The sequence below is a fragment of the Oryzias latipes genome, chromosome 4, assembly GCF_053564925.1.
Source record: "Oryzias latipes strain Hd-rR chromosome 4, Olatipes_Hd-rR_3.1".
NCBI lineage: Eukaryota > Metazoa > Chordata > Actinopteri > Beloniformes > Adrianichthyidae > Oryzias > Oryzias latipes.
The window spans coordinates 32,745,187-32,767,531 of NC_136240.1; the positions used below are offsets into that span (position 1 = coordinate 32,745,187).

A 22,345-nucleotide genomic window follows, 5' to 3' on the forward strand; every position below is an offset into this window, starting at 1 on the left:
CCAGAATTCTGTAACCTCATTTTTTACTCAGATTGCATGAAAGCGGCGCTTCGCCATTCAGGTCTGAACAAACACTCAGTGGCTGGACGGGAAACTCTTTCCATATTTTCCACAAACAGGACGCTGCCCCGAACTACAAACAGAAAAACATCAACATCTTCTTTTCACTAAAACACAGATTGTCATGCAGTGACATCAGAAAAGCATCAACTCTTAAGAATAAAAGGAAACTGCAGATTTCTCCAGAAGAGTTTCCTGGTTTTTCACCAAAATCTAAAGTTTTTAGGGGATGTGGTTTGAGGTGTGACCAGACAGATGTGGCTCATAAACCGACAAACTCCAGGTTATTATGATCCAAAGGTTTCTGAGATGAAGAACGTAGTGCAGTTGGTTCAAGCATCAATCCTAGAAAATAGGATTAGGTCCAGTTTTCCTTCTTGTTTTGGGTTATGGGATAGTTTGTGTTTCGTTTTTGCTCCTGATTAGATTCAGAAATAGAATTTTCAGTCATGTAGTTAAAAAGGGTTTCCATTGTAAAAAATGTTTTTAATATCTGACCAAATAAATACAAAATGTTTTTTATTGTATTTATTTCACAAAGGTTTGTTTGGTGTGGCCTTCCAACAAGCTCACTCGTGATTGGTGAGGGTGGTTGCCATAGAAACGTGGACTCAGACCCACTCGGAGCAATCACTGCTTACTGACGACGTCTGGCGGCGTCCGTAATCCAAAAAAAACGGCGACTGAATTGACTTTATTTGGTTGGATCCAGAATAAACCATTTTCATGGTGTAAGTGTCAGTTATGTTACGTGTTTTTAATTTCTGTTCAGCGATGTTACATTTCAAACTAGAAGGAGAATTTATGCTTTTATTTTTGAAGTCAGTAACTTCCGTCGGAGAAAGTAAATGTTTTTATTTGACGCAATGTTCAGCTCGTGAATTTAGAATAAATGAGTGGAGGGCGGAGCCATTCGGTTGTGTTACCGTTGTCGGTGAGGACGGCGTCATTGGCACCTCTGCCATTCAAACGAGTGCAACGGTCTTTTGTCGTTCATTAGGTTTACTTGAATTGAAGATTAAAATGAAGGTAGGAAGAAAGTTTGATTAAGAAAACTTGACACTACGGATGACGTCACACTCGGTTCTCAGATCCGGTCAATGTTCAGACCCGTCTGTGGTATTTGGGTATATTTTTGCAAGTCTAGATTTTCTGTGGTTTGATCCGTGGACCCCCTTTAAATTGTTTGAGTTGGAATTCAGTCTTCTATATCTCTTTTCTTTAACGTCTCTATTCGTCTTGTTTTTGCAGTTCCGCGTCGATCCCGTAAAGATCATAAAAAACCCTCACAGATGTCAGAAGTGATTGATTGCTGTCCAATAAACCCTCCCGGTCTTTGAGATCCAGATGAGTTTCGTCTCTGAAGTCCTTCTCCGGGCCTCTCACTTCATCATCCTCTCGGTCTTCCCTGAAGGATACAAACAGCCATTGTGCAGCTCATCACTTTAATGGAGCCCCAGACGTCACCTTATCAACATACATAATCTTTATTGGACATTCCTCAAATTCTCCGCCCCGACACCAGAGTGAAAGTGGGAGGCCTGCTAATTACTCAACACCCACCAGCCAAATTACGGGAGGTGAAGGGGAAGGAGTCACGAGGAGGAGAAAGGAGGTCGTCGGGTAGAAAGCTGGAGATGTAGGGAGAGATAAGTGAGACGCACAAAGAGAAGATGAGGAGTCAGAGAGAGAGCCTGAACGTCCACTCAGAGATGCTTTTGTTTCATTCATTCATAATGTATGAGTGCTGTCAGGCCGTGCACGTGCACACGCACGTTAGTTTAAATTACAATCTGTGGGCCGTCGGTTTCACGGGACAGAAGAACATATGGGATCTAGTGTTGTCCATCGTGTGAGACAAAATGTTCCAGTGTTTCTAACACCAGGTTCTCTGTCACCGGCCGCCACCGCACGTGCTCAGTGTGGCGCCTAATCAAAAGTATCCAGAACCCGTTTTGGTCCAGGTGATGGAAAGACAAACTATCCTTTCAGGTCACAAAAGCAGCGTTTCACGTTAGCCAGACTGACCTTCATTTCTGAGCCTCTGTAAAGGTGGGAGGGGCTCTTTCTGAGACTGAGGTTGAAGTGGCGCCCTGGACCTCGTGGCCAACTCGCACAAATCAAATCAGAGACGTCTGAAGTCCTAATGCGGCGGAATGCTGTGAGGCCGAAGACTCAAACGAGGTGATGATGTCAGCTTCGCACAGAAATGCATCAAACGGAGACGTTAATGTTTTTGTTTCTTATTACGGTTGCCATGGCGGCCCCCCTCGTTCTCGTCTCTTTCATCTCGCCGTGTTTCTTCTCATCTATTTATGCAGACGTTTCCTCTGCGGTTCTGCGTCAGACCAGAATCTTGACGAGACTTTTCCAAAGCAAAGCTGGGAGCTTCCTGCGTCAGTTTTTTGGACCAGAACCGTTACAAGCAAACCAAGATTATGCATGTTTGGGGCCGGGTAATGAAATAGGGCTGCATTAATTGAGGGGGTTGGGGTGTATTCAGATTAGAGCAGGACTATCTGAATGCAGTTGTCAGGCAGCAGAGTGGATCATAATCCCCTTTCAAACCAGCGGCCCATCTTTACAAATGCAGGCAGAAGAAGAATTCACATAAACAGCATTCTTTCTGGTTAAATCCTTTCATTACAAAAACCAGGATTTTTCTATTTTCCACAGAAAAATAAATGGTTTGCTGCGTGTTGTGATGGTGGTGAATAACAAAGGCTCACATAACTGTGGTCCCACTGATCTCCACATCTACTTCTCCACTCCATTAGCAGCATGCGTTTTGTTTTCAGCCCTTCTCTTAGTTTCCCCTCATTACTCCCACAAATGGTCTGCGCAGTTGCAACTGGAATGTGAGAAAACAGTCCGACGAATGGTGACCTGATTAGACCCAAACGCCAGTGATGCAGTGCAGAGGTGCAGCAGCAGAAGATGTTTTTGAGCGGGAGCGGCAGCGACGGACTGACTGTCAAGAGTTTTTTTTAGATCTGATGTTTGCATCTGATTTCAAAATTGAAGGATGATTTCTTATAAAAAAAAGCAGAATATATTATTTAGAGCTGAGTGTCGGCATAAGTCTGGCAAGATGATGTGATGCTAATGATAAACAATTTCATGGACAGTATATCGTAACAGATAGAAAACAACACTGTATTTTACAGAAATTGTGTTTTTGGTGTTTTTAACATCTTGTAGCATTTTTCTGATGATGGAGGACATATAGAAAGAAAATTAAGCTTAAAATTACAATTCTGTTTTTTTTAAATCAAATTGTTGGGAATCCACAAACAAAAAAATGCAATTTGAAAAAGCTTCTAGTTGTTAAACTACAATCCGGGGGCCACAGTCTCCCATCTCCATTCCATTCTGAACATCCACTCACCATCAGATCCTTGAACGTCTTTGTTTTCCTCGTCTGATCTGGAATCTGGATCTAAACTGTTTCTATCTGCTGAATGGATTTGATATTGCTGTCATTTTTGTTGCAGCAGGAATGTTGGATTGGTGGCGTGATGGTCGGTAAGCTATCGGCAGCTCGTGGAAACAAAGAGCTTGTAGCTAAATCCCCTAGGGGAGCGTGAGCTGCAGACACAGCCGCACTCTGGAACGATTTGGTGGTTCAACCCCCCAAACCAACCCCTTAATGCTGGGTGTCAAGCAGGGGGGCATTGGGTCCCATTTTTAGAGTCCTTGGTATGACTCGGCCTGGATTTGAACTCACGACCTTCCAGTCACAGGGCAGACACTCTATCACAAGGCCACTGAGCCATCGTTAGGTCATAGTTAGTTATAAGTGACGGGAAGGGGGGCTGGCACCAACGGTCCGACCCACAACTCAGAGGAGAATTTCTGATGAACTCCTGCCGCTCTGCAGAAATTTCGTCCTAGAAAACGACACAGGTTTTTGGATTTTGTCCAAAAAGGGCATCGTGAAAATTAGAAGACCACTGGGCCCTTTGAAAACAGATCAGAACCATCAAAGCTTAAAAATACTAAGAATTTAGCAAACGGTTGCTGGATTAAAGGACCAACAAAAACGATGAACCAACAATTTGTCCATTTCGGTTCAAATTGCATTGGTGCCATTAGGCGGTGGAAGAACAAACACAAAACTGATGAGTGACCGTCTACCATGAGATCGTTTTGTAAGATGCAGAAATAAAGGTTTGCTCATAAAAACTATTATAAAATTGTTCCAACAGCTTTTGAAAATGATACCAGTATAGCCAAAAAGAATATCGCAATATTTCATGGGATTGTTTATTTCTTACACCCCTAAAATGTACTTTTTAGGTAAAAGCATCAAATTTTCCTGATTAATTCTTTTAATTTTTTTATTTTATGGATTCATTGTTGATTTTAAGATTGGTGGAAACTTGAGTTGGATTATAAAGTATCTCAGCTTTGCTTTATTTACATTTTATTTATATTTTACTATATCTTCTTCTTTCTCTTTCGGCTTTTCCCATCAGGGTCGACTATATATATTTACTATATATTTACTACTAGATTTACTACGACTATATTTACTATATACTTTTCAGAGCTGGAATGGCATGAATCCCTCCTGAGTGTATATTTTGATTTATCCATCGTCATTTTTAGCATTTCTCATGAAGTTTTTGATCTTAAAATCCAGTTCAACAAAGTGGGTTATCACCAATAAATACCTATTAGGGAAAATATCAACTGCAGCTTTTCTTAAAGCTCTGCATAACTTTGGAGAAAAAGAAGTAATTGTTGGAAGAAATGTGCTGCAGGCAGAAGAAGGAGCTCCGCCGAGATGACCCTGAAAACTTCCAACATGAGGCGGCGCAGGACCGGGGGGGGGGGATATTAAATAAGCAGAAGATGATTTTATGATTGTTCTAGTTTTCTTGAGGTGGATTTAAAGACTCCTGGTGGATTTCCAGCAGACCGGGTGGATGATGGTTTTAGTGAGAGCCGAGGGAAAGTGGAATCAATGGAAGGTGATGACTTAGGGAGTCTCCTAAGTCTGAAACATCAGGAGGAGTTTTCATGCAGAGGAAGCCTTTTTAGGCCAACAGGAAGACTGATTTACACAAAGAGATAAGGGGAAGAAAATGATGAACTAATGGGAGACAGGGGCGGGGGTGGGGGGTTACTTATCTTAGAGAAGGGCTAAAGGAAAACATGCATTAGAGCCAGCAGTACTGTTCAGGCCGATTGCTTTGTACTTCAGCCAAAAGCAGACGAATGGAAATAATCAACTTCTTCTTCTTCTCTGCAGGTTTGCTAAACGGATGACACTTGCCCATTTCTGGAGGTCTGCCGCTTTGACATCGTTTTCTTGTGGCGCCAAAACATCCGCCTCTAGACAGAACTGAACTGTTATCGCTGTTCAGCAGTATTGAGCTTCAGGCTCTGATGAGCCTCGCTTCCACTGAGCGGTCCGGTCCGGTCTACAATGGTCCAGGTATCTCAGATGAGCATTTCCACTCACAGTTGGACCGTCATGGCGCATGTGGGGTGTAGACCAATTGTGTAGATTTGAGTCATAGTAGTGCGACAACAACAATGTTTGTTTTTTTTGTAGATACAAGTCATTTCATGTTGCTTAAGAGAAGATTGCCGGGGCGATGAAGAAGAATACGCTGGCGCTGGTTTGGCGGCTTCTTTTGAAATAATGACCAATCAACAGCTTTCATTGAGTGACGACAGTAGCTCCGTCCTAATCAGTCCGATCCATTTTTCTACCGTTGGCAGCCCAAAAATGGTACCGTCTAGTCTGCCTTAATGGGTCCATTTTATGATGGAAACACTCAAAATACTGGACTGGAGCACACCATGCCATTCAGTGGAGGCTGAAATCAGAACAAGAACCAAACTCAACAGCAAACTTCTGCTGTTGTTTGTTCCTGCAGAGACCCCAGACAGACACCGCAAACAAACTGAGGAGGGGTCTTGTGCTGGAAGAACCGTCTTCTCCAGAACTTTTTCTGTGATCCAGTTGAGGTCTGTATTCTACAGCAGATTCCTCTCATTTCAAATCAGAAATGAAAATATTCTAAGGTAATTTTTCTGGAAATGAATATTTGATATGTTTTTGAACTTCCTGGAGACCTGAATGAGAATCAGCTTGACTGACCCAAAGCGGGTGGATGCATATATTAATGCAGCGTTACCACGAGCAGGGGGTGGTGGGTACCTCATTTACATGTTACATCATTGCGGTTACCTGGATCAGGTGCGGCCAATAAGAGCATGACGGAGCGGGATATGTTGAAGACTGAGCAGACATGTGATCCCGTCTGTGTTGTACAGTAAGGAAAATGCTCAGAAACATCTTTAAACATCTTCCAGATAAACTACGTCTTCTGTTTCTGTGGGACTCGGCCGACGGGGGGAGGAGGAAGACGGACCTTTCAGTTCCTCTCCATAGAACTCTGGTTTTCCCATCAACTACAAAACTATAAATTTATGTGAGGAAAAAAATAGTCAACATAAGGACAAAAAAGTTCTTCTTTTGCCAGATTCAGAAGGTGGGAGCAATTCTCCGCTCTGCTAATGTGATCAGAGCAGCATCTTCTTTACCGTCTGTCTAATGGGGATTTAAAGGTTGGTGCTTGACGTAGACCGTCTCCGACACGTCCTCTCTACTGTGGAAGCACTGCAGCTGAGAAACTGCTTCATGGAGAAGAAGTGGTCCTTTTACCATCGTACTTTTCTTGAATGGATCAGTCCTGCAGCAGTTCCTGATGGAGCTCCTTCCTCTTTCATTAACCTTTTGAAGGTCTCCAATCCATAGCTGTGGGGGATTCAACCACAACCTGGAACCCGAATAAAGTTGTTTGTTTTACAGAAATATCAAACATATTTGATTGTCTCAGCTCCATGAGAGACCGGTCTGTTATTAATTGACTAAACACACAAAGAAGAAGAAGTGGAATTTACCCAAATTTGCAGTCCAAAATGTCAAACCAGATGGAGAAAGGAATCTTAAACAAGTTAGGAGATAAAAACTCATCAGATAGATGATAAAAAAGTAGGAACTTTGTCATCGTTGCAGTTTTTCACGATGAGATTCTCAAGCAGCAGCATAGTTTTCGCGTGACGTCCTGTCTTCTGAACCAGCCTTGGCCTTAATGGAAACATCCTGTTTCGGTTCAGATGAGTCTCTGCTCATCCCGACAGCAGGAAACAAGGAGGCGCATCGTGTCACATCCCAACAACACAGGCCGACGTCCTGCCACCAGTTTACAGCCATCATTAGCAGGGCAGGGATCAGAGGCCAGGGCCATAAATCACGCCGTCCACGTAGGAGGGACTCAGCATCGCTGCAGTAAAGAGGAAAAGAAAACACACCGGGACTGACAGGAGGCTAAAAGCAACGCCATCCATCAATGGCTGGAGGCTCCATTAAGTCGGTAAAGGAAAACACACAAGGCGATGATCTCCAGCGTGGTTATAAATAATACAGAAACACTGCTAATGGTTCAGCAGCATAACAGAACCCCTCTTGATGTGATTATTCGGCTAAATTTCCCCAAAGGACAAACATTATCCAGCATTAATACCCAGAAGAAACCTAATAGGGGAACATGTTTTCATCCAGAGACCGCTTGGCCTTTTAGTTTGTGGCTCGCAGGGGGGATTTATTGTAAGAGCAACAAGTGAGAGTCGGGGGGGCACAGAGGCAGAAACAAACACTGGAGAGCGATGATAAATGGAGACAGATGTTTGTGATGGTGTCCCTGCAGCAATTCAAGCAATATTATTGGATGGATTCTACATTTGGGTGAAAATCATCGGCTGTATTTTGGACGAGGATTGGTGAAAAATGTGGAAGTGGTGCAGATCTAGTGAATCTTGCTCCACATTTTTTCTTTCACTGCTTTATTCCGATCAACTGCAGTTATTCATTTCTCCTTCGCGATCACTTTTCAAATGGTTGACAGTTCCGTGAATTGAAAAGGACGCCACCTCTACGTCACTACCAGATCGGATTCTTCGGCGACGCGTTCTGTACGTAGAGCCCGAAAACGGTATTAAAAAATGCGCGTAACTATGCACGTGGGTTTTGAACAAGCTAGCCCACAGTCATACTTACATATGTTTACACAAACTTTTCGTTGAAAGTGGTCACTTGAACGAGTGCTACCGTGGGTGGAGTTAATGCGGTGTCTTATGTCATCCATAGAAAATGGTTAACTTCCAGCTCCAACCAAACAAAGTCAATTCAGTCGCGGACGCCGCCATGTTGGAGCCAGATGTTGTCAGTAAGCAGTGATTGGTTTGAGCCAACGTTACTATAGCAACCACTGCCAAACCACAGCATTTTTCCTCCTGGATTCTTCTGTTGCATTAAAACATATTTGTTCACTAAAAACATGGGGCTTAAATTGACAAACTCCTCTTGTGTTTGAAACCAGACCAGAAAAGTGAACTTTATTCTGCAAGAGATGATTTCAAACTGGATCTTGGAGTTAACATCAGGTACTTTGGTCCAATAGGATCCTCAGGGGAGACTGGTGACCTGTCCAGGGTGAGCCCCCACTGTGGCTGAGATTGACTCCAGCAAAATGGATGGATGGATGGATGGATGGATGGATGGATGGATGGATGGATGGATGGATGGATGGATGGATGGATGGATGGATTCCTCTATTGGTCCAAGTCGTTGTAAAACTTCACAGGGATGTCCTCTTTAGAAGCTGGTTATCAAAACAAACAGCTGTTTTATAGAGATGGGGGGGGCTGACAGCAGCAATGTCCGACTCCTGCCCCCTCCTTTGTCTGCCGTCCAACACTCAGACGTCTGGCAGCAGATGCAGGGCGCGGATGAGAGCTCAACCTCCTGATGGTTCCTTCCTGTTTCTCCAAAATTTGCACATGTCTCACCTGAAGCCACCTCAAGAGCCACATTCACCTGAGCCCTCTCCAGCTTTAATTCTCACCGTCGCATTGGTTATCACACCTCATGCGGCGTGCAGACTCGCGGGCGCATTCACACGCTGGACTGTCAGTCAAAACAGGTCCCTGGCTGACACCGAGTGCACGAAGCATCTGTGCACAAAAGGGCATTCCTGGCTCAAAACAAACACACTCGCAGGCCTTTCATTAGGTGTCAGGCATGACTCCCAGACCCGGCTGTGCGCAGGTTTGATCCCTCTCACCGTGTCTGAAAAGCATGTTAATTAGTGCAGGACGCTGCCAGTTGCGCCTCCATCTTCTTTCCTGAGTTTCTCCGCCTGCGTATCCTCTGTCTTTAGTCAAACCCCCACCCCAACATTCCTGTCCTCCTTCCGCTCTTCCTCCCACTCTCCTCCCATCACAACAAATCACGTCTGTCCTTTGACCCCCCCACACACATCTCTAAACCCATACAGTCTCTCAGTGGAGATAACAGACTTCTGACCAAAAGAGGAGCCTTTTCTGAGCCAAATCAAAGTGCAGGGGGGCCCGTTTTGTCAGGTCAGGAGGACATCAGGGGGTCAAAGGTCAAACCGTTAATCAGAACGCCTCTATGTGATAAACTCTCGTCTCCGCCGTTCCTCTTCCTCCACCCTCTGCTCCAGGATCTCAGAGTTCATGTTGGCTGCAGGCTGAGCTATGCCCAACGCTCTCAGAGCGGGGGAGGGAGGGGGCAGCCGAACGGAGATGGAAATTAAAGAGGTTTCAGGAAGAGGATGGAGGTCTTAGATGCTGACGATGATGGAGAGACGGAGAAAAGGAGGTAAATTAGACCATAAGGAGAACATGCATCTAAGTGCATTCAGTCTGGAGAAGATCCCATTCACCAGCTCCACACCCACAAAAGAGCCCCCCCCCCCCCCCCCCCCAGCTTTGTTAAACAAAGACGACACAAATGAAGAGACGTTTCCGTCTTGACCCGAAGAACACAGCTCCAAAGAAGATGCATCACGGCTGACGGCCCCTTTTCTTTACGTGACCCCATCCGGCGCCGCCTTTCATCGCCATGTTGCAAACAAAAGGCTTTCACGCGGCACACGTCCCACATGACATCTCGGCTCTTCTCATCTGCATGAGCAGCTCCAGCTCCGTTACGGAGCGGATCAAACCCAGATCTGCTTCTGACACTTCATGGCGTCTCACTTTGATTGTCGACAGAATCAATAAAATCACCAGCAGAGGAAGAAGAGGGTGTGGAGGTCGCCGTAGAGGTCGCCTCCCGACTGACATGGAACCATCAACAGGGAAGCCTTTCTGAGAGATGGCAGTAAATGATGGAGTCATCTGCAGAGTCTGTCAGACAGGTGACTGATGTTACCTGCCGTGAAGACAAAACAGGAGTCGAACTCGGCGCCGGCGGTCTTCCCGCTCAGCATCCATCAAAGCAGCTCAGAGCAGCGCTATCTGGATAACAGGCCGCTTCATTGAAAGGTCTGCAGAGGCAAACCGATACAGCGCTGACCCCCCCCCCCTCCCCAAATGCAGGAAAGGCAAAGGTGAGCAATTCTGAAGGTGTGATGAAGTGAAACGGAAATCCAAATCAAAACCGTCTTAGGTAACCAAGTCTTAAGTCTTGGGTAACCAATCTGTCTTTGTGTGTCCAAAATAACTTTGGACACACAAAAACTGCTCACAGGCTCTCACCAAAGTACAGTTACAGCTCAGCATAGAGTCATAAACACAGAACCTGCAGAGCAGCAGGACTTCATTAGGAATTCACCTCTGAGTTGGCACAGAGCAAACACGCCCCCCCTTCCCCTCCCCGTTGATGAGAGCTCAAAGCAGAGAGCCTGTGGCCCGCTCAGCGTATTTTCTACGCCAGCGGTCCCCAACCTTTTCAGCGTCACGGCCCGGGATGACGTCACACAAAGTTTTCACGGACCCGTCTTTAAGATGTAGGCGGAGGATTACATCTTATACAGATGTAATATGTAACTAAACAAACCCCGAGCTTTTATTTTCACACGCATAACATTGTTCATCACACAGGTATCACCATCCTCTCCCATTCCCACACTCATGGTGCAAAAAAGAAGTACTGTCTATTAAATGTAGCTTCTTTTTTTGGAAGTTGACGGCTCTTCTTCCGTCTCCTGGCTGGGTGTTTTCCCCTGGCAAAGAAACTTTCCAAAGACGTTTGTTTTTTACTCATTTTGCTAGCTCCTAGGTTTTTATTTTAGCGGTAACCTATCACGTGACCGAGAAGAGCGCCTTGGCCTGCGTCAAGAGTGACAGACGCATGTAACAGAGAATCAGGCAATTTTTCAAAGTAAAACGTCTTTTTAAATTCCGAAATAAATAAAACGGAAGTGCTGTAAGTTATTTATTCCTACTGTGCGGCCCGGTACCAAATGACCCATGGACCGGTACGGGTCTGCGGCCCGGGGGTTGGGGACAGCAGTTCTACGCCACAAATGCAATTTTTTTTAAATGGCATTTTTCGTCTGCTCCCTATTCACAACTATTTGAGTAAAATAACACGCAGAAATGTGGTTTTCTCTCTAAATGTCCTCCATCATCAGAAAAGTGCCACGAGAACAAGTTAAAAACGACAAAAAACCCCTTTTCATTGTTGGAGTTGGTCTTTCAGACTGTAGAATGGAGAATATGGATCGTGGAATCTGTGTCCATTCCCATGACGATGGGTTCCTCTGACAGCACAAACACCATTATTGGTCTCCTCAAAAGTGTTCCTGTGACCTGTTCTGTCTGACCAACACAAAGAGCTGAAGAAACAGAGAAATAAACAACATATGTGAAGGCTGCCTGACTGCCGCTCCGCATGTTTCTGCTGCAGAGGCTCAGCTCTCAAGTCTTCTCCTGTGGAGCCGGTTCCCCAGCCTTTAACCTCTACTTGTGATGTGTAAATTTAAGGCGACGCCTTTGGGTTAAAACTGACACCAACTAGTTCAAATAAACAAATGTACGTTACTGTAAAAGCTGCGGGACACTGACAGCATCCTCCGCTGACCGGAAAAGCCTCATCACAGGCACAGTACCGACTCCGGCACACGTGAAAGTTCAGCCCATGTGCTGCGCTGTTAGTCCACATGGCGAGCCAGCGCTCCGGGGTCTGGATTGATTTGACAACAACCTGACCTTATTGATGGATCTCTGGGGTGTCACTGGTGCTCAGATGCCCAGAGGCCACTCGGGCTCAGAACAAAGACCGGCAGTCTCATTGCCTGAAGAATGTTGTTTTTCATTTCCTCCAGCAGTGAAATGCTGTAATAAAAGATCTTCTGGAACCTTCTTCTCTGGATCCTTGATGAAAACTTCTAACCTCGATGCAGAGACATGTTGGAACCAAACTAAAACACTACAGGAGTGCCGAGCTCGGAGCCATGAGGTGCATCTCCCGTCTACCATGCAGGACTGGTTAGATAACCGTGTCACTACGCACATTTCGCACAGGTTGCACAGATAAAAATTGGTCACACATGAATGTACATGGAAAAAGTGAGAAAAGTTGTAAATGAAATTTTCACAGATGTATCACAGATAAACCTGGTTAAAACCACGGTGGAAGTACAAACAAACCACCCAAAGAACACAGAAATCAACATCGATTTGTTTATATATAATTCCTTAGTGATTCATGCTTCGATTACGTAATTTGAGCGCGTTATGTGCGCTGTATACGTGATATAAAGTCATACATTGGTGGTAAATGTGTGAAAAGTCTGTTAGACATACGTGGAACGGTCGTGGAAAGCAACAAATTTTTGTGCGTGCATCTTACAAAAATCACGCACAATTGTGCAAGATTCACCTAATAATTGCGTATAAACTATTTAAAATAGGCATAAACTGCATAAACAGCAGACATCTACACACATTGATGAATGACGAACGCAAGAAACATTTACTAATGACATATTTCACGCATGTATCATGAAAGACCAACATTTCATACATGGAAGATGAGAAATGTACGTAGCGGATGTGTGACACGGCCTTTTTCTTCTTTAGTTTGTGGTAAAAGTGAACTGGATTCTAATGTATTGTTGGCTGCAGACACTTCATAAAAACTAATGCAGGCGTTGCGTCACATTTTACAACTTTCAAAGCAAAACCGGTAAGAATCTGGACTGACGGTGGCTCAGCAAAAACAATGTTTACTCATGAAAAAACTGTGTGACATGAACTCATTCTAATGCAGTTTTTTGTTCAATATCCATTTCAAGCAGCAAATATTGGATAAACAGCAGACACAGCTGTAAACGATCATTTAAAATCAGCTTTTACATGTTTTAATGGCTAAGGCGGTGTCCTTTAATGATGATGTCATCAGAGCACAGCGTACCCTCACAACTAAACATATCCTGTAGGGCTGTAATGAGTATCCGAATGCTCAAATATATGCAAACTTTTTCTGAAAAATTGAGTATTTGTGACATCCTATATAACTGGTTTACAATCTTTATAAATATATTAAAGAATAGTGTTTTTAAAATACGCTGGGGACATTGTAATTATTGCTGAAAAATGCAACATAGTGTTGGATTTCCAGGGTATAAACTGAACAAAACTGAGTGCGCTACGGTCATCGCAAGTTATTAAATCTTCAAAAAATTCTATTTTTTTCAGGAAAAAGATTAAGTATTTTTGGTATATAAAAATGTATTTTGTTTTAAATATAGCCAACAATTTGGATACAAATATAAAGGTATGAAATTAATAACGTGAAAATCTGGTGATCAATTATGCAATGTCATGTGACTGCCTGCCAACATGGCGGACAAGTCGTACCAGAACGCATCTTCTTTTTAGCGATCCACTAGAACTGCAGTCAGCAGATCTTTGTGGATAGAAAATCTGTGGAGAACATTTCTGGATTTACTCTTAAATGATCCAAAGCAACAATGATGTTTATGTTTAGTTTCCTGCTGAAGTTAACCAGGAAGTTGACAGAAAAACCTTTCAGTGTGACGTTGTTTAAAGTGATGGAAACCATTCTTTTATCTCTAAATCTTTGTGTTTTTATCCGTTTTGTTGATTCTGATCTCCTGTTCTAAATACATTTAAAAATTGTGGTATTTAAATAAATATTTTAATCCTCATAGATCCAGTAAAAAGGCAAATGAACCATAAAAACAAAATATATTAAATAGTAAGAATTTGATCTGTGAACCGTTTCCCTTGATTTGTACCAACGGAGGAATGATCCAAAGGCCTATAACTTCGTTTTTTTGTTTGTTTTTTTAAGACAGTACCCATCCAACACCGCTTTATAAGGTTGATGGACTTGATTATTAAAGCAAGGCAGGGTGTTGGAGCCTCAGAACATGTAAAAAACACCATTTTCAGTGAGGTGGGTCTTAAATATCTATTTTATTATTTCACGCAACAGCAACCAGGATGGACGTAGTTTCCTCTGATGTTCATCGTTCTCATGAGGACATCCTGGTCTTTTTAATCTTCTCCTCCATCCTTTTACCTCCTAAATATGTTCTGCTAACTTACATCAGCATTTCAGTCTCAACAATATGCTCGGAAGCTTCAGTTAGCTCTCAAAGCTCTGCTGAGGACCAGCCTGATGGAGCTGGTTGTGAAGCTGCAGACTCCTGATTGTAGCTGGACGAGTGCGATGAGATGGAGACGCAGCGGAAACATCATGAAGCTGAGATGAGAACACCAGGGCTAGCGTCCGCTCTGACACCTGAAGCTCACCCGCAGACAAAAACATGCCAAAAAACGGAAAGGACGAGAAATGCCATCTGTCCTGGGGGGGCTGGAGGTTCGAAAACTCATGAAGATGGAAATAGAGTGAGCTAGCAAAGATGAAAAATAGAAATCTCTGACTAAGAGGATATAAATGAATTTCAGAGCCTCAGATGACACAGGGAGATATGAATGAAAATGGAGGATTGGAAACGGCTGGAGACAAATGGAAAGATAGCGAAAGGCCGTCTGCGCTCTATCTGTGAAACCGTTTGGCTCATGAGCAGATAAGGACAACCATCACAACCTGAGCCTCCACTGCTGTTCAGCACAAACACACAGGGAGGCGGGGGGCAATCCTATTCCAGAAGCCCTTTTTCCTGTCACACGTTTTTTTTTATCAAGCAGAGAAATTTCCCAAACACAAAAGCAGATTGAGCTGATTAGCTGTTAATTAGAATTTATGGTGCATTACAGTAAGACAGACACGGTTCATCAGCCTGAGCTCCCTAAAATGAGACCGTTTAAGGTCCCAAATGTGCGAGCGGCGGTAAAGGCCGGGCCCTTCCCTCTTCTCCTCTCTGATCGAGCGGAATCACAGCTTCAGACCGACACCGTTCCTGAAACGGATGTTAATCAGCGACGGTTCTGCTGTCAGCGAAGTGTGAAGACGGGACGGGACCACGGCGTTTGAATCATTCATTAGCCTCATCATCCAGCTCCCCTCCTGCAGTTTTGTCACTCTTTTCTTTCCTGTGTGATTCTTCACGTCTTTTCCCCCTGGCTGGCACACAGAACGTGTTTGTCAATGCCACCGGCTACCATGGCAACAACATCCCGACTCCTGCACAGTCTCTGAAAATGTGTGTGTCGGTTTGAACAACATACAGTCAGGCATGATCTGCAGGGGGGGGTTATCCCAACAGATTCGACAACTGGACTTCCAGTTTGATGCATGTTTATCTATTCCATAGTTGATGACATCACTGGTTAAGATATTGTTCACGTTCTGTTCCTCTGGATCACTGACTAAGTGACTCCTCCCCCTTGGCGTTCAAAACAGGAAGTGGCTCCAAGAGGCCAAAATCCCACAGACTTCTATTGAGAAATGAACAGCTGTTACTCAGTCATTCTATTGGTCAGAAGAACCATTCTCGACCTGGCACCTTTTTTCTTAAACATCTTTTCCATAATCCTAATTTTTTTCATATTTCTTTCTGTAGTTCAAGTTATAAACCAACCAATCAGATGCCTCCGTAAAAGTGGGTGGAGCCTGTAGGCTCCCACGTCCAACGTTCAAAACAATTGACAGATTTCCTGTAGCCCCGCTTTCAAGTGGTAGGGGTGTGGCCTTCCAACAAGCTCCCTCCTGATTGGAGAGAGTGGTTGCCATAGAAAGAATTACTCTTACCAAGTTGGACCTATCACCGCTCACCGATGACCTCTGGCTCCAACATGGCGGCGTCCGAATTGTGAAAAAAATGGCGACTGAACTGACTTGATTTGGTTGGAGCTGGAAGTGTAAAGCAGTTCCTATGGATGATGTCACTCAGTCCAGTTCTCTGATGCATTCAATAGTCTGGATTAACAGCTAACAGCAGTGACCTTCTGACTGACTTCCTTTTAAAGAGAAGAGAACATCTACTTGATTTTTATTTTTTTTGATTTAATGTTTGTGACCTTAATCTGCCATAACCTTTAAACTTAATTAATAACTAGTCCCATCTTCACTTCCTCTTTAATTAGCCAAAGGGGGTAAACGCGAGAAAGATCAACCTCTAACAGGATCAGACGTAGGAATGTGTAAATACAGATGAAGTTCTGCTCAAATCTACGTGGCCATTAAATAATCAATCAAAGTCGTGCTTTTCCTTGGTCCCCAGAGTGGATCTAATGCCTCCTGCTCCGTGGTCCTATTCATTCCAATGCTTTAACTCATAAATCATCTGCGTAGTGGCTCATAATCCAACATGTGGAGATAAATAGGACGCCAAACACACCGGACAAGTGAGTTCTTTAAAGCTTCAAGTCAACTCACAGCTGTAATTACAATAAAAAATAAATTACGTCTACTTTAAGTGGAAAAATACTTCAGTATGAAGGAATAATAAAAAAAATGTAAATGTCATGTGGATGTGCAGAACCTGAAGGAAGTCAAAAGAGGATCTTTTTGGATTTACTTTATTCTGTCAGATGTTTTTCTGCAGTAGAGCATCATCTGATCAGGTCTGACATCAACCTGATCAGGTCTGACATCAACCTCAGGTTCCGCTTCACTGGAAAGACTTAGAGTCCTAAATTATTGCAAACTGCCACGGATGGTAAACAGCCCTCCTAAAAGAGATGAGAGTCTTCAAAACATGCTAGAACTTTCCCAGAATATGTCAGAACACAAAATCTGGAAGCTCAGATGTCTATGTGTCTGAATTGGGGAAGATGTTCTGAAAGACAGAGGAGTTCAGTGAAGTTCAGGCTGTGAGTCTGGGAAGACTAAGGGCCAAATCCATATCCAATCACAAGTAAGCCCAGATGTTAGCTCTGACTGAAGATGTGTCTTGCTGCCGCGGCTGGAGGCTTGTCGACTTGAGCTTCGGCTCTGACTCAAGACCTTGTGGCGGCCTCTGTAATCCAGCCGTGATGACTGAGCCGCTTTGAAGCGGCCTATCAGAGGAACGCCACGCAAACTGCAAAGACGTAACCTTCGGCCAAAATGTCCCTGGACAGGCGAAGAGAAGATCTCTGCAAGTTTACCTTTCCATGGTTTTAAAATAGAGATGATTCTGTCACTGCTAATGAAAAGTTCTGCAGGTAAATGTTAACCCTGAAAAAGTTCTCTCCATCAAAGAATTGAAAGAAAATCTGATTTGGGAATAAATAAGATGCTTTTAAAATGCTTGAAACCCCCCAAAAATGTGCACATTTTATTATGAAATATAGCTAGAAAAAATTATGATCAGTTGGGGGATTTGATCAGTTTTTGCTGGTAGTTTAAGATGCAAAAATATTTATATTTCTATAAATTTTATTTACATGCTTGGGGAAAAATGCTCGGAATCCACTTTCTGAACTGGATCCACAGATTTAGATCACGGTGAAACTGTTATATAAAGAATTGTTCATCATCGTATTTAGCATTCTTTTACCACAGACTATTCGGGCCCCCATGATAGAAAAAAAAACAGATATATGAGAGCAAAATTGTAAAATTATGAATAAAAACCTAAAATGATGATCGAATGGCCAAAATTTTACAAAAATAAAATTGTAAAGCCAGGGCATCCGGCGTAAAAATTGCCAAAATAACCATGCGAATCATCCACGAGAAAGATTTAGACATACCGGATCGGTCGAGGCCCGGGTTAACAACGACCGCCACCGATGCTGTTAACCTACAGGGTGTCGGTGGAAATTTGACTACTGTTGGTGGAAGAAAGAGGGGAGGCAGAAGGGTCCGTGGCCAGAGAGAGAAGGGAAAAGGCAGGAACATAGGTTTGAGAATAGGGACTCTTAACGTTGGCACAATGACAGGGAAAGGCAGAGAGCTGGCAGACATGATGGAGAGAAGGAAGGTAGATGTACTGTGTGTGCAGGAGACAAGGTGGAAGGGCAGCAAGGCACGTAGTATTGGAGGAGGATACAAACTGTTCTATCATGGTGTTGATAGGAAGAGAAACGGGGTAGGAGTGATTCTGAAGGGGGAGTTTGTAAACAGTGTTCTAGAGGTGAAAAGAGTCTCAGACAGGATGATGAGCCTAAAGTTAGAAATTGAAGGGGTGATGGTGAATGTAGTCAGTGGGTATGCGCCACAGGTTGGCTGTGAATTAGAAGTGAAGGAGAGATTCTGGAGTGAGTTGGATGAGGTCATAGAGAGTATCCCCAGAGGAGAGAGAGTTGTTATTGGAGCAGACTTTAATGGGCATGTTGGTGAGGGCAACAGAGGTGATGAGGAGGTGATGGGCAGGTTTGGTGTGAAGGAAAGGAATCTGGAGGGACAGATGGTGGTGGACTTTGCGAAGAGGATGGAAATGGCTGTAGTCAACACTTACTTCCAGAAGAGAGAGGAACATAGAGTGACATACAGAAGTGGAGGTAGGAGTACTCAGGTGGACTACATCCTATGTAGACGAGGTCATTTGAGAGAGGTTAATGACTGCAAAGTGGTGGTAGGAGAGAGTGTAGCCAGACAGCACCGCATGGTGGTGTGTAAGATGACTCTGGAGGTCAGGAAGAAGAAGAGAGGGAAAACAGAAAAGAAGACCAAGTGGTGGAAGCTACAGAATGAAGAAACTTGTGAGGAATTTAGGCAGAAGTTGAGACAGGCTCTGGGTGGTCAGGATGAGCTTCCAGATGACTGGGAAACTACAGCAGAGATTATCAGGGAAACAGGTAGGAAGGTGCTAGGTGTGTCATCTGGAAAGAGGAAAGACGGTAAAGAGACTTGGTGGTGGAATGAGGAAGTACAGGAATGCGTCCAGAGGAAGAGGTTGGCTAAAAGGAAGTGGGATGTAGAAAGGACTGAGGAAGGTAGACAGGAGTACAAGGAAGCGCAGCGTAGAGTGAAGAGAGAGGTGGCAAAGGCCAAACAGAAAGCTTACGATGAGCTATATGACAGGTTAGACACAAAGACAGGAGATAAGGACTTGTTCAGGCTAGCCAGACAGAAAGACAGAGATGGGAAGGACGTGCAACAGATAAGGGTGATTAAGGACAGAGATGGAAAGGTGTTAACAACCCAGGAGAGTGTACAGAAAAGATGGAAGGAGTATTTTGAGGAGCTGATGAACGAGGAAAATGACAGGGAAAGAAGGGAGGAAGATGTGGTTGTTGTGGAGCAGGAAGTAGCAGAGATTGGAAAGGATGAGGTTAGGAAGGCTCTGAAAAGGATGAAGAGCGGAAAGGCCGTTGGTCCTGATGACGTACCTGTGGAGGTATGGAAGTGCCTAGGAGAGACAGCAGTGGAATTTCTAACAAGGTTGTTCAATAGGATTCTAGAGAGTGAGAAGATGCCTGAGGAATGGAGGAGAAGCGTTCTGGTCCCGATCTTTAAGAACAAGGGTGACACGCAGAACTGCAGCAACTATAGAGGAATAAAGTTGATGAGCCACACAATGAAGCTGTGGGAAAGAGTAGTGGAAGCCAGGCTTAGGAAGAAGGTGGAGATTTGTGAGCAGCAGTATGGTTTCATGCCCCGTAAGAGCACCACTGATGCCATTTTTGCTTTGAGAATGTTGATGGAAAAGTACAGAGAAGGTCAGAAGGAGCTGCATTGTGTGTTCGTAGATTTAGAGAAGGCGTATGACAGGGTGCCGAGGGAGGAGCTGTGGTACTGTATGAGGTCGTCTGGAGTGGCAGAGAAGTATGTCAGAGTAGTTCAGGACATGTATGAGAGAAGTATGACGGTGGTGAGATGTGCTGTAGGTCAGACAGAGGAGTTCAAGGTGGAGGTGGGACTACACCAAGGATCAGCTTTGAGTCCTTTTTTGTTTGCTATGCTGATGGACAGGCTGACAGACGAGGTAAGACAGGAATCTCCCTGGACAATGATGTTTGCGGATGACATTGTAATTTGCAGTGAGAGTAGAGAGCAGGTGGAGGAACAGCTAGAGAGGTGGAGGTTTGCTCTGGAAAGAAGAGGCATGAAGGTCAGTCGTAGTAAGACAGAATACATGTGTCTGAACGAGAGGGATCAAGGTAGAAGTGTTAGGTTACAGGGGACTGAGGTGAAGAAGGTGCAGGAGTTTAAGTACTTGGGGTCAACAGTTCAGTGTGATGGGGATTGTGGAAAAGAGGTGAAGAGGCGAGTGCAGGCAGGTTGGAGCGGTTGGAGGAAAGTGTCAGGAGTGTTGTGTGACAGAAGAGTGCCAGCAAGACTCAAAGGAAAGGTGTACAAGACAGTGGTGAGACCAGCTCTGCTCTATGGGTTAGAGACGGTAGCAGTGAGACAGAGACAAGAGGCTGAGATGGAGGTAGCGGAGATGAAGATGTTGAGGTTCTCCTTAGGAGTGACCAGGTTAGACAGGATAAGGAACGAGTACATCAGAGGGACGGCTCATGTTGCTTGTGTTAGCGACAAAGTCAGAGAAGCCAGACTGAGATGGTTTGGACATGTTCAGAGGAGGGATAGTGGATATATTGGTAGAAGGATGTTGGAGATGGAGCTGCCTGGCCGGAGGGCAAGAGGACGGCCAAAGAGGAGATACATGGATGTCTTAACAGAGGACATGAAGTTGGCTAATGTTAGGGTAGAAGATGTCCATGATAGAGTGAGGTGGAAAAGGATGATTCGCTGTGGCGACCCCTGATGGGAAAAGCCGAAAGAGAAAGAAGAAAATTGTAAAGCCAGAAAAGAAAAAGGTCAATAATTTATAATAATACAGTTATAACATTGTGAGAGAAAAATTTTAAATTTTATGAGAATAATGTTGTAAAATTAGGAAGAAAAAGTCAACTGAAATCACAATTTATCGTTTGAATTTTACACGGAAAACAAGACGTTTTTTCAAAAATAAAATTGTATTTCATGAAAATAAACATTCACATTCACAGTGAGATTCCTGATCCGTGTGACGTCCGTCTCGTTTGTCTGAACTGTGTAACCTTTGGCTGCCTGTGTTGAAAGATTTTAAATGCTGAATGCAATTTTTAAATAAAAAATATGAATTGTTTCTTTTTCTTTCAAATATGAATTGTTTCGGCTGCACGGTGGCGCAGTGGTTAGCGCTGTTGCCTCACAGCAAGAAGGCCCCTGGTTCAAGTCCCGGCTGGGGGACCATCAGAACACCAATGGGGGACCTTTCTGTGTGGAGTTTGCATGTTCTCCCCGTGAATGCGTGGGTTTTCTCCGGGGTCTACGGCTTCCTCCCACCGTCCAAAAACATGCTTCATATGTTTCTTGGTTACTCTAAATTTTCCATATGTGTGAGTGTGCATGGGTGTGTGATATGTGTGACCCTGCGACAGACTGGCGACCTGTCCAGTGTGTCCCCTGCCTTCGCCCATAAGTGGCCGGGATAGGCTCCAGCAGCCCCGTGACCCCGAAAGGAACAAACGGAAGAAGATGAATGAATGAATTGTTTCTTTTAAAATAAAAACTTTTTGAAGCCTAAAATCAGGACATTCTTCTGGTAAATTGTTTAATTATTTAACTTTATTTTGGTAAAATATTCCCTTTTTTAATCATAATTTTATTTGTATATAATTGTTTCTCCTTTTATGGTGGCCTCTTTACTCTGATGCATTCTTACAATACAGCAAGTACTCATTTTGGAAAAAAAAGAACAACAATAGATGATTATTCTCACCTTTGAGTTTTGAAAATGAGCATAACTTCCTCAAGGAAACAGCCATGAAATGAGCAGGAAAAGCCGTTCTACTGCCCCTAGTGGAATGATGATGAAGTACAAGGCAGAAAACACGGCTCAAGTTCAATCCAATGGGTTTTTAAGGGTAGTTTGGGTCCTGCAAGCGAGATAGGGTTTCATAAATGCATGTTTCCCATACGATACGAGCTGTTTTATTGGGTTAATCATAAATGTCCCAAATCCTCAGAAAGAAAGACAAAAATTCAATCAAAAGACTTGAACTGAATGTCATCCTTTTCTCTTTCAACTTGATATCAAAGTGACCTTTCACTAGAGTAAAGGCATTTTAAAGTAAGTCAGAAGGAATACATCATCACTAT

General features: G+C 43.8%; 1 protein-coding gene across 3 annotated transcripts in view; it reads right to left on the reverse strand.

Annotated features, from left to right (window-relative positions):
* The window catches only part of sema6bb (sema domain, transmembrane domain (TM), and cytoplasmic domain, (semaphorin) 6Bb), a 141,172-nt gene that overhangs the window by 73,017 nt on the left and 45,810 nt on the right, over positions 1-22,345 (reverse strand). The window contains exon 2 of one of the 3 annotated variants that reach the window (XM_078946304.1): positions 1,351-1,468. The exons of the other annotated variants lie outside the window; for them this stretch is intronic. The gene's annotated coding sequence lies outside the window, so the exon portion shown is untranslated. The remainder of the gene's footprint in view (positions 1-1,350; positions 1,469-22,345) is intronic. 3 annotated transcript variants of the gene reach the window in all.